This window comes from Hyla sarda, unplaced genomic scaffold (assembly GCF_029499605.1).
Source record: "Hyla sarda isolate aHylSar1 unplaced genomic scaffold, aHylSar1.hap1 scaffold_1972, whole genome shotgun sequence".
Classification (NCBI taxonomy): domain Eukaryota; kingdom Metazoa; phylum Chordata; class Amphibia; order Anura; family Hylidae; genus Hyla; species Hyla sarda.
In genome coordinates this window covers 15,919-31,138 of record NW_026608630.1, presented here as the reverse complement: position 1 = coordinate 31,138, position 15,220 = coordinate 15,919, and the positions used below count along the sequence as shown (strand labels likewise).

The following is a 15,220-nucleotide window of genomic DNA, read 5'->3' as shown; positions in this document are numbered from 1 at the left end:
TGCTTATGAAGAAATATAAAATCTCATCCCTTCCCCAATATCGCGCCACACCCCTACCCCTTAATTCCCTGGTTGAACTTGATGGACATATGTCTTTTTTCGACCGTACTAACTATGTAACTATGTAACATAACATGGGGGGGGGGGGGGGGGGTCTCCTGGCTGTTCACACAGGTGTGTCATTGCTGTACATTGACCATGCATTGCTTCTGTGGTATTGCAAAGGCAAAGACAAATGCTTCCAGCCATCCATTGCACTAATGGATTGGTCATCAGCTGGCTGTCTATGTCCCGCATCAATATAGACCAAAGTACAGAGGGTTAGGCTATGCTATTGTGCACCTACCTGATGCATCAGAAGGTGCGAGGCCCTTGCTAAATTCTGTGCACAGACTTTGAGATCTATGCTTTAGACTGTATCTAAACCTGCTCCAACATGGACTGACATTCTGGCCTACTTTCAGCCGATGCGACTTGTCTGTCGCTGAACAGTCGCTTTTTATGTATTCAGCACCTATGTATAATGTTGTAAAAATGCTCTAGAAGCTAAAGTCGCAGAAATGTCACACATATTTGGCCTGCAACTTTCTGTGCGACAAATTCAGACAGGAAAAATCAGTATAAATCCTTAGAAAATTATCCCCCAGTGTCTCCATCTGCTGGCGGTATTGAATAAGCATTGCTGCACTGATGGGGTATGCATTAGACGAAAAAAAAGAAGAAAAAGAAGAATAATACGCCCAGAAAAGAGGCGAAAAGGAGAAAAACGTAAAAAAACGTGAAAAAAAAGTAAGAGGAAGAGAAGGGAAAAAAAGGTGGAAATGGGTTTAAAAGTGATTTCGGCGGAGAAATATATATATATATATATATATATATATATATATATATATATACGCGCACACACACACATATATATAAACGTATTCTCCGTTGAGATATTGCAGCCGCTGCTGTGTCCAGGCCCAGGAGCCTTAGCACTGTGCTGTGATGTCACTCAATACCACTGACATCACTAGGTGTAAACAACATCTCTCCTTTGCTGTGTATGTGACTATGGAGCTGTTTGGTGATGTCGTCTATTATGGCCTTCATAGAAGCAACAGGAGATTGTTGCATCCATCTAGAACCCTCAGAACTACAGTGCTATGATGTCACTCACTTCCACAGGCCTTGCAGAGTGTAAACAACAACAACCCAGCTTTGTTGTGTATGTAACCATAGGGATTTGTGATGTCACCTAGAACCTTCACAGCAGCGACAGCTTTATGAGGAGCATCAGCACTGCTCTGCCTGAGCAGAACCATCACCGCCATAGGTTGTCAAATAACCCGGATTTAACCCACACAGGTAAGTCCAATGGGGTGCAGGCATGTCCTCTATGCTTACAGCTTCCCGTGGGTGTTGGTTTGATACCGTTTGGGGACAGCCAAGGAGGCATCTGCAGGCAACAAAGGTAGGTGTGTGCTTGTGTGTGTGTTTCCTATGCAGATCCTAAGCCCAGTGTCACATGCAAGTAGGAGGAGTAAGAAGGGTTCCTGGCAAATCCGGGTTATGGATTGCATTTAAAAAGGCCCCGTGGGAGTGCAATGGGCCCCTGTCTTGCTGCTTAGCAATAATGGTATGGGTTTAGGTTCTGCTGTGTGTACTGGTGGTTGACTGCCCCCCAGCCCAGAGTGTGCATGGAAAATTGTCTGGCAGCCTCCCTGACAGCAAGCAGTGATAGTGCCCATGAAGGGGACCTTGTTGGGCCCGCCCCTTTCACGGTTATCGCTTCTCGGCCTTTTGGCTAAGATCAAGTGTAGTATCTGTTCTTATCAGTTTAATATCTGATACGTCCCCTATCTGGGGACCATATATTAAATGGATTTTTGAGAACGGGGGCCGATTTCGAAGCTTGCTTCCGTCGCCCTATGCATTGACCCGATATGGCAGTATCTTCGGGTACAGTGCACCACCCCCTTACAGGGTTAAAAAGAAAGATTCCTACTTTCATTGCTACCTGCTTGCTGGCTAGCCAGCTAGCCAGCCCTGTGGGCCTTGCTGCTGCTGCAGCCAAAAAACAAAAGGTGGTGCTGCTGCTGCTTCTGCTGCTTCTGCTTGTGTCTGGCCGCTGTTGGAGCGTCCAGGCACAGGACTTCTGCTGCTGCTGACTAAATGGCCTCCTTAATTGGATCATTTGAGTAGCCAGCACACCTGTGCAGGTAGGGCATGACATGATAGGCAGCTGCCTTGATAGCGGGTGGGTGCTGAATGTTCCTAATTGACAAAATAAGATTAATGCTTATGAAGAAATATAAAATCTCATCCCTTCCCCAATATCGCGCCACACCCCTACCCCTTAATTCCCTGGTTGAACTTGATGGACATATGTCTTTTTTCGACCGTACTAACTATGTAACTATGTAACATAACATGGGGGGGGGGGGGGGGTCTCCTGGCTGTTCACACAGGTGTGTCATTGCTGTACATTGACCATGCATTGCTTCTGTGGTATTGCAAAGGCAAAGACAAATGCTTCCAGCCATCCATTGCACTAATGGATTGGTCATCAGCTGGCTGTCTATGTCCCGCATCAATATAGACCAAAGTACAGAGGGTTAGGCTATGCTATTGTGCACCTACCTGATGCATCAGAAGGTGCGAGGCCCTTGCTAAATTCTGTGCACAGACTTTGAGATCTATACTTTAGACTGTATCTAAACCTGCTCCAACATGGACTGACATTCTGGCCTACTTTCAGCCGATGCGACTTGTCTGTCGCTGAACAGTCGCTTTTTATGTATTCAGCACCTATGTATAATGTTGTAAAAATGCTCTAGAAGCTAAAGTCGCAGAAATGTCACACATATTTGGCCTGCAACTTTCTGTGCGACAAATTCAGACAGGAAAAATCAGTATAAATCCTTAGAAAATTATCCCCCAGTGTCTCCATCTGCTGGCGGTATTGAATAAGCATTGCTGCACTGATGGGGTATGCATTAGACGAAAAAAAAGAAGAAAAAGAAGAATAATACGCCCAGAAAAGAGGCGAAAAGGAGAAAAACGTAAAAAAACGTGAAAAAAAAGTAAGAGGAAGAGAAGGGAAAAAAAGGTGGAAATGGGTTTAAAAGTGATTTCGGCGGAGAAATATATATATATATATATATATATATATATATATATATATATATATACGCGCACACACACACATATATATAAACGTATTCTCCGTTGAGATATTGCAGCCGCTGCTGTGTCCAGGCCCAGGAGCCTTAGCACTGTGCTGTGATGTCACTCAATACCACTGACATCACTAGGTGTAAACAACATCTCTCCTTTGCTGTGTATGTGACTATGGAGCTGTTTGGTGATGTCGTCTATTATGGCCTTCATAGAAGCAACAGGAGATTGTTGCATCCATCTAGAACCCTCAGAACTACAGTGCTATGATGTCACTCACTTCCACAGGCCTTGCAGAGTGTAAACAACAACAACCCAGCTTTGTTGTGTATGTAACCATAGGGATTTGTGATGTCACCTAGAACCTTCACAGCAGCGACAGCTTTATGAGGAGCATCAGCACTGCTCTGCCTGAGCAGAACCATCACCGCCATAGGTTGTCAAATAACCCGGATTTAACCCACACAGGTAAGTCCAATGGGGTGCAGGCATGTCCTCTATGCTTACAGCTTCCCGTGGGTGTTGGTTTGATACCGTTTGGGGACAGCCAAGGAGGCATCTGCAGGCAACAAAGGTAGGTGTGTGCTTGTGTGTGTGTTTCCTATGCAGATCCTAAGCCCAGTGTCACATGCAAGTAGGAGGAGTAAGAAGGGTTCCTGGCAAATCCGGGTTATGGATTGCATTTAAAAAGGCCCCGTGGGAGTGCAATGGGCCCCTGTCTTGCTGCTTAGCAATAATGGTATGGGTTTAGGTTCTGCTGTGTGTACTGGTGGTTGACTGCCCCCCAGCCCAGAGTGTGCATGGAAAATTGTCTGGCAGCCTCCCTGACAGCAAGCAGTGATAGTGCCCATGAAGGGGACCTTGTTGGGCCCGCCCCTTTCACGGTTATCGCTTCTCGGCCTTTTGGCTAAGATCAAGTGTAGTATCTGTTCTTATCAGTTTAATATCTGATACGTCCCCTATCTGGGGACCATATATTAAATGGATTTTTGAGAACGGGGGCCGATTTCGAAGCTTGCTTCCGTCGCCCTATGCATTGACCCGATATGGCAGTATCTTCGGGTACAGTGCACCACCCCCTTACAGGGTTAAAAAGAAAGATTCCTACTTTCATTGCTACCTGCTTGCTGGCTAGCCAGCTAGCCAGCCCTGTGGGCCTTGCTGCTGCTGCAGCCAAAAAACAAAAGGTGGTGCTGCTGCTGCTTCTGCTGCTTCTGCTTGTGTCTGGCCGCTGTTGGAGCGTCCAGGCACAGGACTTCTGCTGCTGCTGACTAAATGGCCTCCTTAATTGGATCATTTGAGTAGCCAGCACACCTGTGCAGGTAGGGCATGACATGATAGGCAGCTGCCTTGATAGCGGGTGGGTGCTGAATGTTCCTAATTGACAAAATAAGATTAATGCTTATGAAGAAATATAAAATCTCATCCCTTCCCCAATATCGCGCCACACCCCTACCCCTTAATTCCCTGGTTGAACTTGATGGACATATGTCTTTTTTCGACCGTACTAACTATGTAACTATGTAACATAACATGGGGGGGGGGGGGGGGGGTCTCCTGGCTGTTCACACAGGTGTGTCATTGCTGTACATTGACCATGCATTGCTTCTGTGGTATTGCAAAGGCAAAGACAAATGCTTCCAGCCATCCATTGCACTAATGGATTGGTCATCAGCTGGCTGTCTATGTCCCGCATCAATATAGACCAAAGTACAGAGGGTTAGGCTATGCTATTGTGCACCTACCTGATGCATCAGAAGGTGCGAGGCCCTTGCTAAATTCTGTGCACAGACTTTGAGATCTATACTTTAGACTGTATCTAAACCTGCTCCAACATGGACTGACATTCTGGCCTACTTTCAGCCGATGCGACTTGTCTGTCGCTGAACAGTCGCTTTTTATGTATTCAGCACCTATGTATAATGTTGTAAAAATGCTCTAGAAGCTAAAGTCGCAGAAATGTCACACATATTTGGCCTGCAACTTTCTGTGCGACAAATTCAGACAGGAAAAATCAGTATAAATCCTTAGAAAATTATCCCCCAGTGTCTCCATCTGCTGGCGGTATTGAATAAGCATTGCTGCACTGATGGGGTATGCATTAGACGAAAAAAAAGAAGAAAAAGAAGAATAATACGCCCAGAAAAGAGGCGAAAAGGAGAAAAACGTAAAAAAACGTGAAAAAAAAGTAAGAGGAAGAGAAGGGAAAAAAAGGTGGAAATGGGTTTAAAAGTGATTTCGGCGGAGAAATATATATATATATATATATATATATATATATATATATATATATATACGCGCACACACACACATATATATAAACGTATTCTCCGTTGAGATATTGCAGCCGCTGCTGTGTCCAGGCCCAGGAGCCTTAGCACTGTGCTGTGATGTCACTCAATACCACTGACATCACTAGGTGTAAACAACATCTCTCCTTTGCTGTGTATGTGACTATGGAGCTGTTTGGTGATGTCGTCTATTATGGCCTTCATAGAAGCAACAGGAGATTGTTGCATCCATCTAGAACCCTCAGAACTACAGTGCTATGATGTCACTCACTTCCACAGGCCTTGCAGAGTGTAAACAACAACAACCCAGCTTTGTTGTGTATGTAACCATAGGGATTTGTGATGTCACCTAGAACCTTCACAGCAGCGACAGCTTTATGAGGAGCATCAGCACTGCTCTGCCTGAGCAGAACCATCACCGCCATAGGTTGTCAAATAACCCGGATTTAACCCACACAGGTAAGTCCAATGGGGTGCAGGCATGTCCTCTATGCTTACAGCTTCCCGTGGGTGTTGGTTTGATACCGTTTGGGGACAGCCAAGGAGGCATCTGCAGGCAACAAAGGTAGGTGTGTGCTTGTGTGTGTGTTTCCTATGCAGATCCTAAGCCCAGTGTCACATGCAAGTAGGAGGAGTAAGAAGGGTTCCTGGCAAATCCGGGTTATGGATTGCATTTAAAAAGGCCCCGTGGGAGTGCAATGGGCCCCTGTCTTGCTGCTTAGCAATAATGGTATGGGTTTAGGTTCTGCTGTGTGTACTGGTGGTTGACTGCCCCCCAGCCCAGAGTGTGCATGGAAAATTGTCTGGCAGCCTCCCTGACAGCAAGCAGTGATAGTGCCCATGAAGGGGACCTTGTTGGGCCCGCCCCTTTCACGGTTATCGCTTCTCGGCCTTTTGGCTAAGATCAAGTGTAGTATCTGTTCTTATCAGTTTAATATCTGATACGTCCCCTATCTGGGGACCATATATTTAATGGATTTTTGAGAACGGGGGCCGATTTCGAAGCTTGCTTCCGTCGCCCTATGCATTGACCCGATATGGCAGTATCTTCGGGTACAGTGCACCACCCCCTTACAGGGTTAAAAAGAAAGATTCCTACTTTCATTGCTACCTGCTTGCTGGCTAGCCAGCCCTGTGGGCCTTGCTGCTGCTGCAGCCAAAAAACAAAAGGTGGTGCTGCTGCTGCTGCTTCTGCTGCTTCTGCTTGTGTCTGGCCGCTGTTGGAGCGTCCAGGCACAGGACTTCTGCTGCTGCTGACTAAATGGCCTCCTTAATTGGATCATTTGAGTAGCCAGCACACCTGTGCAGGTAGGGCATGACATGATAGGCAGCTGCCTTGATAGCGGGTGGGTGCTGAATGTTCCTAATTGACAAAATAAGATTAATGCTTATGAAGAAATATAAAATCTCATCCCTTCCCCAATATCGCGCCACACCCCTACCCCTTAATTCCCTGGTTGAGCTTGATGGACATATGTCTTTTTTCGACCGTACTAACTATGTAACTATGTAACATAACATGGGGGGGGGGGGGGGGGTCTCCTGGCTGTTCACACAGGTGTGTCATTGCTGTACATTGACCATGCATTGCTTCTGTGGTATTGCAAAGGCAAAGACAAATGCTTCCAGCCATCCATTGCACTAATGGATTGGTCATCAGCTGGCTGTCTATGTCCCGCATCAATATAGACCAAAGTACAGAGGGTTAGGCTATGCTATTGTGCACCTACCTGATGCATCAGAAGGTGCGAGGCCCTTGCTAAATTCTGTGCACAGACTTTGAGATCTATACTTTAGACTGTATCTAAACCTGCTCCAACATGGACTGACATTCTGGCCTACTTTCAGCCGATGCGACTTGTCTGTCGCTGAACAGTCGCTTTTTATGTATTCAGCACCTATGTATAATGTTGTAAAAATGCTCTAGAAGCTAAAGTCGCAGAAATGTCACACATATTTGGCCTGCAACTTTCTGTGCGACAAATTCAGACAGGAAAAATCAGTATAAATCCTTAGAAAATTATCCCCCAGTGTCTCCATCTGCTGGCGGTATTGAATAAGCATTGCTGCACTGATGGGGTATGCATTAGACGAAAAAAAAGAAAAAGAAGAATAATACGCCCAGAAAAGAGGCGAAAAGGAGAAAAACGTAAAAAAACGTGAAAAAAAAGTAAGAGGAAGAGAAGGGAAAAAAAGGTGGAAATGGGTTTAAAAGTGATTTCGGCGGAGTAATATATATATATATATATATATATATATATATATATATATACGCGCACACACACACATATATATAAACGTATTCTCCGTTGAGATATTGCAGCCGCTGCTGTGTCCAGGCCCAGGAGCCTTAGCACTGTGCTGTGATGTCACTCAATACCACTGACATCACTAGGTGTAAACAACATCTCTCCTTTGCTGTGTATGTGACTATGGAGCTGTTTGGTGATGTCGTCTATTATGGCCTTCATAGAAGCAACAGGAGATTGTTGCATCCATCTAGAACCCTCAGAACTACAGTGCTATGATGTCACTCACTTCCACAGGCCTTGCAGAGTGTAAACAACAACAACCCAGCTTTGTTGTGTATGTAACCATAGGGATTTGTGATGTCACCTAGAACCTTCACAGCAGCGACAGCTTTATGAGGAGCATCAGCACTGCTCTGCCTGAGCAGAACCATCACCGCCATAGGTTGTCAAATAACCCGGATTTAACCCACACAGGTAAGTCCAATGGGGTGCAGGCATGTCCTCTATGCTTACAGCTTCCCGTGGGTGTTGGTTTGATACCGTTTGGGGACAGCCAAGGAGGCATCTGCAGGCAACAAAGGTAGGTGTGTGCTTGTGTGTGTGTTTCCTATGCAGATCCTAAGCCCAGTGTCACATGCAAGTAGGAGGAGTAAGAAGGGTTCCTGGCAAATCCGGGTTATGGATTGCATTTAAAAAGGCCCCGTGGGAGTGCAATGGGCCCCTGTCTTGCTGCTTAGCAATAATGGTATGGGTTTAGGTTCTGCTGTGTGTACTGGTGGTTGACTGCCCCCCAGCCCAGAGTGTGCATGGAAAATTGTCTGGCAGCCTCCCTGACAGCAAGCAGTGATAGTGCCCATGAAGGGGACCTTGTTGGGCCCGCCCCTTTCACGGTTATCGCTTCTCGGCCTTTTGGCTAAGATCAAGTGTAGTATCTGTTCTTATCAGTTTAATATCTGATACGTCCCCTATCTGGGGACCATATATTAAATGGATTTTTGAGAACGGGGGCCGATTTCGAAGCTTGCTTCCGTCGCCCTATGCATTGACCCGATATGGCAGTATCTTCGGGTACAGTGCACCACCCCCTTACAGGGTTAAAAAGAAAGATTCCTACTTTCATTGCTACCTGCTTGCTGGCTAGCCAGCTAGCCAGCCCTGTGGGCCTTGCTGCTGCTGCAGCCAAAAAACAAAAGGTGGTGCTGCTGCTGCTTCTGCTGCTTCTGCTTGTGTCTGGCCGCTGTTGGAGCGTCCAGGCACAGGACTTCTGCTGCTGCTGACTAAATGGCCTCCTTAATTGGATCATTTGAGTAGCCAGCACACCTGTGCAGGTAGGGCATGACATGATAGGCAGCTGCCTTGATAGCGGGTGGGTGCTGAATGTTCCTAATTGACAAAATAAGATTAATGCTTATGAAGAAATATAAAATCTCATCCCTTCCCCAATATCGCGCCACACCCCTACCCCTTAATTCCCTGGTTGAACTTGATGGACATATGTCTTTTTTCGACCGTACTAACTATGTAACTATGTAACATAACATGGGGGGGGGGGGGGGGGTCTCCTGGCTGTTCACACAGGTGTGTCATTGCTGTACATTGACCATGCATTGCTTCTGTGGTATTGCAAAGGCAAAGACAAATGCTTCCAGCCATCCATTGCACTAATGGATTGGTCATCAGCTGGCTGTCTATGTCCCGCATCAATATAGACCAAAGTACAGAGGGTTAGGCTATGCTATTGTGCACCTACCTGATGCATCAGAAGGTGCGAGGCCCTTGCTAAATTCTGTGCACAGACTTTGAGATCTATACTTTAGACTGTATCTAAACCTGCTCCAACATGGACTGACATTCTGGCCTACTTTCAGCCGATGCGACTTGTCTGTCGCTGAACAGTCGCTTTTTATGTATTCAGCACCTATGTATAATGTTGTAAAAATGCTCTAGAAGCTAAAGTCGCAGAAATGTCACACATATTTGGCCTGCAACTTTCTGTGCGACAAATTCAGACAGGAAAAATCAGTATAAATCCTTAGAAAATTATCCCCCAGTGTCTCCATCTGCTGGCGGTATTGAATAAGCATTGCTGCACTGATGGGGTATGCATTAGACGAAAAAAAAGAAGAAAAAGAAGAATAATACGCCCAGAAAAGAGGCGAAAAGGAGAAAAACGTAAAAAAACGTGAAAAAAAAGTAAGAGGAAGAGAAGGGAAAAAAAGGTGGAAATGGGTTTAAAAGTGATTTCGGCGGAGAAATATATATATATATATATATATATATATATATATATATATACGCGCACACACACACATATATATAAACGTATTCTCCGTTGAGATATTGCAGCCGCTGCTGTGTCCAGGCCCAGGAGCCTTAGCACTGTGCTGTGATGTCACTCAATACCACTGACATCACTAGGTGTAAACAACATCTCTCCTTTGCTGTGTATGTGACTATGGAGCTGTTTGGTGATGTCGTCTATTATGGCCTTCATAGAAGCAACAGGAGATTGTTGCATCCATCTAGAACCCTCAGAACTACAGTGCTATGATGTCACTCACTTCCACAGGCCTTGCAGAGTGTAAACAACAACAACCCAGCTTTGTTGTGTATGTAACCATAGGGATTTGTGATGTCACCTAGAACCTTCACAGCAGCGACAGCTTTATGAGGAGCATCAGCACTGCTCTGCCTGAGCAGAACCATCACCGCCATAGGTTGTCAAATAACCCGGATTTAACCCACACAGGTAAGTCCAATGGGGTGCAGGCATGTCCTCTATGCTTACAGCTTCCCGTGGGTGTTGGTTTGATACCGTTTGGGGACAGCCAAGGAGGCATCTGCAGGCAACAAAGGTAGGTGTGTGCTTGTGTGTGTGTTTCCTATGCAGATCCTAAGCCCAGTGTCACATGCAAGTAGGAGGAGTAAGAAGGGTTCCTGGCAAATCCGGGTTATGGATTGCATTTAAAAAGGCCCCGTGGGAGTGCAATGGGCCCCTGTCTTGCTGCTTAGCAATAATGGTATGGGTTTAGGTTCTGCTGTGTGTACTGGTGGTTGACTGCCCCCCAGCCCAGAGTGTGCATGGAAAATTGTCTGGCAGCCTCCCTGACAGCAAGCAGTGATAGTGCCCATGAAGGGGACCTTGTTGGGCCCGCCCCTTTCACGGTTATCGCTTCTCGGCCTTTTGGCTAAGATCAAGTGTAGTATCTGTTCTTATCAGTTTAATATCTGATACGTCCCCTATCTGGGGACCATATATTAAATGGATTTTTGAGAACGGGGGCCGATTTCGAAGCTTGCTTCCGTCGCCCTATGCATTGACCCGATATGGCAGTATCTTCGGGTACAGTGCACCACCCCCTTACAGGGTTAAAAAGAAAGATTCCTACTTTCATTGCTACCTGCTTGCTGGCTAGCCAGCTAGCCAGCCCTGTGGGCCTTGCTGCTGCTGCAGCCAAAAAACAAAAGGTGGTGCTGCTGCTGCTTCTGCTGCTTCTGCTTGTGTCTGGCCGCTGTTGGAGCGTCCAGGCACAGGACTTCTGCTGCTGCTGACTAAATGGCCTCCTTAATTGGATCATTTGAGTAGCCAGCACACCTGTGCAGGTAGGGCATGACATGATAGGCAGCTGCCTTGATAGCGGGTGGGTGCTGAATGTTCCTAATTGACAAAATAAGATTAATGCTTATGAAGAAATATAAAATCTCATCCCTTCCCCAATATCGCGCCACACCCCTACCCCTTAATTCCCTGGTTGAACTTGATGGACATATGTCTTTTTTCGACCGTACTAACTATGTAACTATGTAACATAACATGGGGGGGGGGGGGGGGGGTCTCCTGGCTGTTCACACAGGTGTGTCATTGCTGTACATTGACCATGCATTGCTTCTGTGGTATTGCAAAGGCAAAGACAAATGCTTCCAGCCATCCATTGCACTAATGGATTGGTCATCAGCTGGCTGTCTATGTCCCGCATCAATATAGACCAAAGTACAGAGGGTTAGGCTATGCTATTGTGCACCTACCTGATGCATCAGAAGGTGCGAGGCCCTTGCTAAATTCTGTGCACAGACTTTGAGATCTATACTTTAGACTGTATCTAAACCTGCTCCAACATGGACTGACATTCTGGCCTACTTTCAGCCGATGCGACTTGTCTGTCGCTGAACAGTCGCTTTTTATGTATTCAGCACCTATGTATAATGTTGTAAAAATGCTCTAGAAGCTAAAGTCGCAGAAATGTCACACATATTTGGCCTGCAACTTTCTGTGCGACAAATTCAGACAGGAAAAATCAGTATAAATCCTTAGAAAATTATCCCCCAGTGTCTCCATCTGCTGGCGGTATTGAATAAGCATTGCTGCACTGATGGGGTATGCATTAGACGAAAAAAAAGAAGAAAAAGAAGAATAATACGCCCAGAAAAGAGGCGAAAAGGAGAAAAACGTAAAAAAACGTGAAAAAAAAGTAAGAGGAAGAGAAGGGAAAAAAAGGTGGAAATGGGTTTAAAAGTGATTTCGGCGGAGAAATATATATATATATATATATATATATATATATATATATATATATATATACGCGCACACACACACATATATATAAACGTATTCTCCGTTGAGATATTGCAGCCGCTGCTGTGTCCAGGCCCAGGAGCCTTAGCACTGTGCTGTGATGTCACTCAATACCACTGACATCACTAGGTGTAAACAACATCTCTCCTTTGCTGTGTATGTGACTATGGAGCTGTTTGGTGATGTCGTCTATTATGGCCTTCATAGAAGCAACAGGAGATTGTTGCATCCATCTAGAACCCTCAGAACTACAGTGCTATGATGTCACTCACTTCCACAGGCCTTGCAGAGTGTAAACAACAACAACCCAGCTTTGTTGTGTATGTAACCATAGGGATTTGTGATGTCACCTAGAACCTTCACAGCAGCGACAGCTTTATGAGGAGCATCAGCACTGCTCTGCCTGAGCAGAACCATCACCGCCATAGGTTGTCAAATAACCCGGATTTAACCCACACAGGTAAGTCCAATGGGGTGCAGGCATGTCCTCTATGCTTACAGCTTCCCGTGGGTGTTGGTTTGATACCGTTTGGGGACAGCCAAGGAGGCATCTGCAGGCAACAAAGGTAGGTGTGTGCTTGTGTGTGTGTTTCCTATGCAGATCCTAAGCCCAGTGTCACATGCAAGTAGGAGGAGTAAGAAGGGTTCCTGGCAAATCCGGGTTATGGATTGCATTTAAAAAGGCCCCGTGGGAGTGCAATGGGCCCCTGTCTTGCTGCTTAGCAATAATGGTATGGGTTTAGGTTCTGCTGTGTGTACTGGTGGTTGACTGCCCCCCAGCCCAGAGTGTGCATGGAAAATTGTCTGGCAGCCTCCCTGACAGCAAGCAGTGATAGTGCCCATGAAGGGGACCTTGTTGGGCCCGCCCCTTTCACGGTTATCGCTTCTCGGCCTTTTGGCTAAGATCAAGTGTAGTATCTGTTCTTATCAGTTTAATATCTGATACGTCCCCTATCTGGGGACCATATATTAAATGGATTTTTGAGAACGGGGGCCGATTTCGAAGCTTGCTTCCGTCGCCCTATGCATTGACCCGATATGGCAGTATCTTCGGGTACAGTGCACCACCCCCTTACAGGGTTAAAAAGAAAGATTCCTACTTTCATTGCTACCTGCTTGCTGGCTAGCCAGCTAGCCAGCCCTGTGGGCCTTGCTGCTGCTGCAGCCAAAAAACAAAAGGTGGTGCTGCTGCTGCTTCTGCTGCTTCTGCTTGTGTCTGGCCGCTGTTGGAGCGTCCAGGCACAGGACTTCTGCTGCTGCTGACTAAATGGCCTCCTTAATTGGATCATTTGAGTAGCCAGCACACCTGTGCAGGTAGGGCATGACATGATAGGCAGCTGCCTTGATAGCGGGTGGGTGCTGAATGTTCCTAATTGACAAAATAAGATTAATGCTTATGAAGAAATATAAAATCTCATCCCTTCCCCAATATCGCGCCACACCCCTACCCCTTAATTCCCTGGTTGAACTTGATGGACATATGTCTTTTTTCGACCGTACTAACTATGTAACTATGTAACATAACATGGGGGGGGGGGGGGGGGGGGGTCTCCTGGCTGTTCACACAGGTGTGTCATTGCTGTACATTGACCATGCATTGCTTCTGTGGTATTGCAAAGGCAAAGACAAATGCTTCCAGCCATCCATTGCACTAATGGATTGGTCATCAGCTGGCTGTCTATGTCCCGCATCAATATAGACCAAAGTACAGAGGGTTAGGCTATGCTATTGTGCACCTACCTGATGCATCAGAAGGTGCGAGGCCCTTGCTAAATTCTGTGCACAGACTTTGAGATCTATACTTTAGACTGTATCTAAACCTGCTCCAACATGGACTGACATTCTGGCCTACTTTCAGCCGATGCGACTTGTCTGTCGCTGAACAGTCGCTTTTTATGTATTCAGCACCTATGTATAATGTTGTAAAAATGCTCTAGAAGCTAAAGTCGCAGAAATGTCACACATATTTGGCCTGCAACTTTCTGTGCGACAAATTCAGACAGGAAAAATCAGTATAAATCCTTAGAAAATTATCCCCCAGTGTCTCCATCTGCTGGCGGTATTGAATAAGCATTGCTGCACTGATGGGGTATGCATTAGACGAAAAAAAAGAAGAAAAAGAAGAATAATACGCCCAGAAAAGAGGCGAAAAGGAGAAAAACGTAAAAAAACGTGAAAAAAAAGTAAGAGGAAGAGAAGGGAAAAAAAGGTGGAAATGGGTTTAAAAGTGATTTCGGCGGAGAAATATATATATATATATATATATATATATATATATATATATATACGCGCACACACACACATATATATAAACGTATTCTCCGTTGAGATATTGCAGCCGCTGCTGTGTCCAGGCCCAGGAGCCTTAGCACTGTGCTGTGATGTCACTCAATACCACTGACATCACTAGGTGTAAACAACATCTCTCCTTTGCTGTGTATGTGACTATGGAGCTGTTTGGTGATGTCGTCTATTATGGCCTTCATAGAAGCAACAGGAGATTGTTGCATCCATCTAGAACCCTCAGAACTACAGTGCTATGATGTCACTCACTTCCACAGGCCTTGCAGAGTGTAAACAACAACAACCCAGCTTTGTTGTGTATGTAACCATAGGGATTTGTGATGTCACCTAGAACCTTCACAGCAGCGACAGCTTTATGAGGAGCATCAGCACTGCTCTGCCTGAGCAGAACCATCACCGCCATAGGTTGTCAAATAACCCGGATTTAACCCACACAGGTAAGTCCAATGGGGTGCAGGCATGTCCTCTATGCTTACAGCTTCCCGTGGGTGTTGGTTTGATACCGTTTGGGGACAGCCAAGGAGGCATCTGCAGGCAACAAAGGTAGGTGTGTGCTTGTGTGTGTGTTTCCTATGCAGATCCTAAGCCCAGTGTCACATGCAAGTAGGAGGAGTAAGAAGGGTTCCTGGCAAATCCGGGTT

At 45.9% G+C, this 15,220-nt stretch overlaps 6 non-coding genes across 6 annotated transcripts; all 6 read left to right on the top strand.

Annotated features, from left to right (window-relative positions):
• Positions 1-1,766: 1,766 nt before the first annotated feature.
• On the top strand, positions 1,767-1,957 carry LOC130317078 (U2 spliceosomal RNA). Its single transcript, XR_008864263.1, has one exon. It is a non-coding gene; the product is annotated as a U2 spliceosomal RNA (small nuclear RNA).
• A 2,089-nt stretch (positions 1,958-4,046) lies between these two features.
• LOC130317077 (U2 spliceosomal RNA) lies at positions 4,047-4,237 on the top strand. The gene has a single exon (XR_008864262.1). It is a non-coding gene; the product is annotated as a U2 spliceosomal RNA (small nuclear RNA).
• A 2,091-nt stretch (positions 4,238-6,328) lies between these two features.
• On the top strand, positions 6,329-6,519 carry LOC130317091 (U2 spliceosomal RNA). The gene has a single exon (XR_008864275.1). It is a non-coding gene; the product is annotated as a U2 spliceosomal RNA (small nuclear RNA).
• Positions 6,520-8,595: 2,076 nt separating this feature from the next.
• On the top strand, positions 8,596-8,786 carry LOC130317076 (U2 spliceosomal RNA). The gene has a single exon (XR_008864261.1). It is a non-coding gene; the product is annotated as a U2 spliceosomal RNA (small nuclear RNA).
• A 2,084-nt stretch (positions 8,787-10,870) lies between these two features.
• On the top strand, positions 10,871-11,061 carry LOC130317074 (U2 spliceosomal RNA). The gene has a single exon (XR_008864260.1). It is a non-coding gene; the product is annotated as a U2 spliceosomal RNA (small nuclear RNA).
• A 2,093-nt stretch (positions 11,062-13,154) lies between these two features.
• Positions 13,155-13,345, top strand: LOC130317073 (U2 spliceosomal RNA). The gene has a single exon (XR_008864259.1). It is a non-coding gene; the product is annotated as a U2 spliceosomal RNA (small nuclear RNA).
• The last annotated feature ends 1,875 nt before the right edge of the window (positions 13,346-15,220 follow it).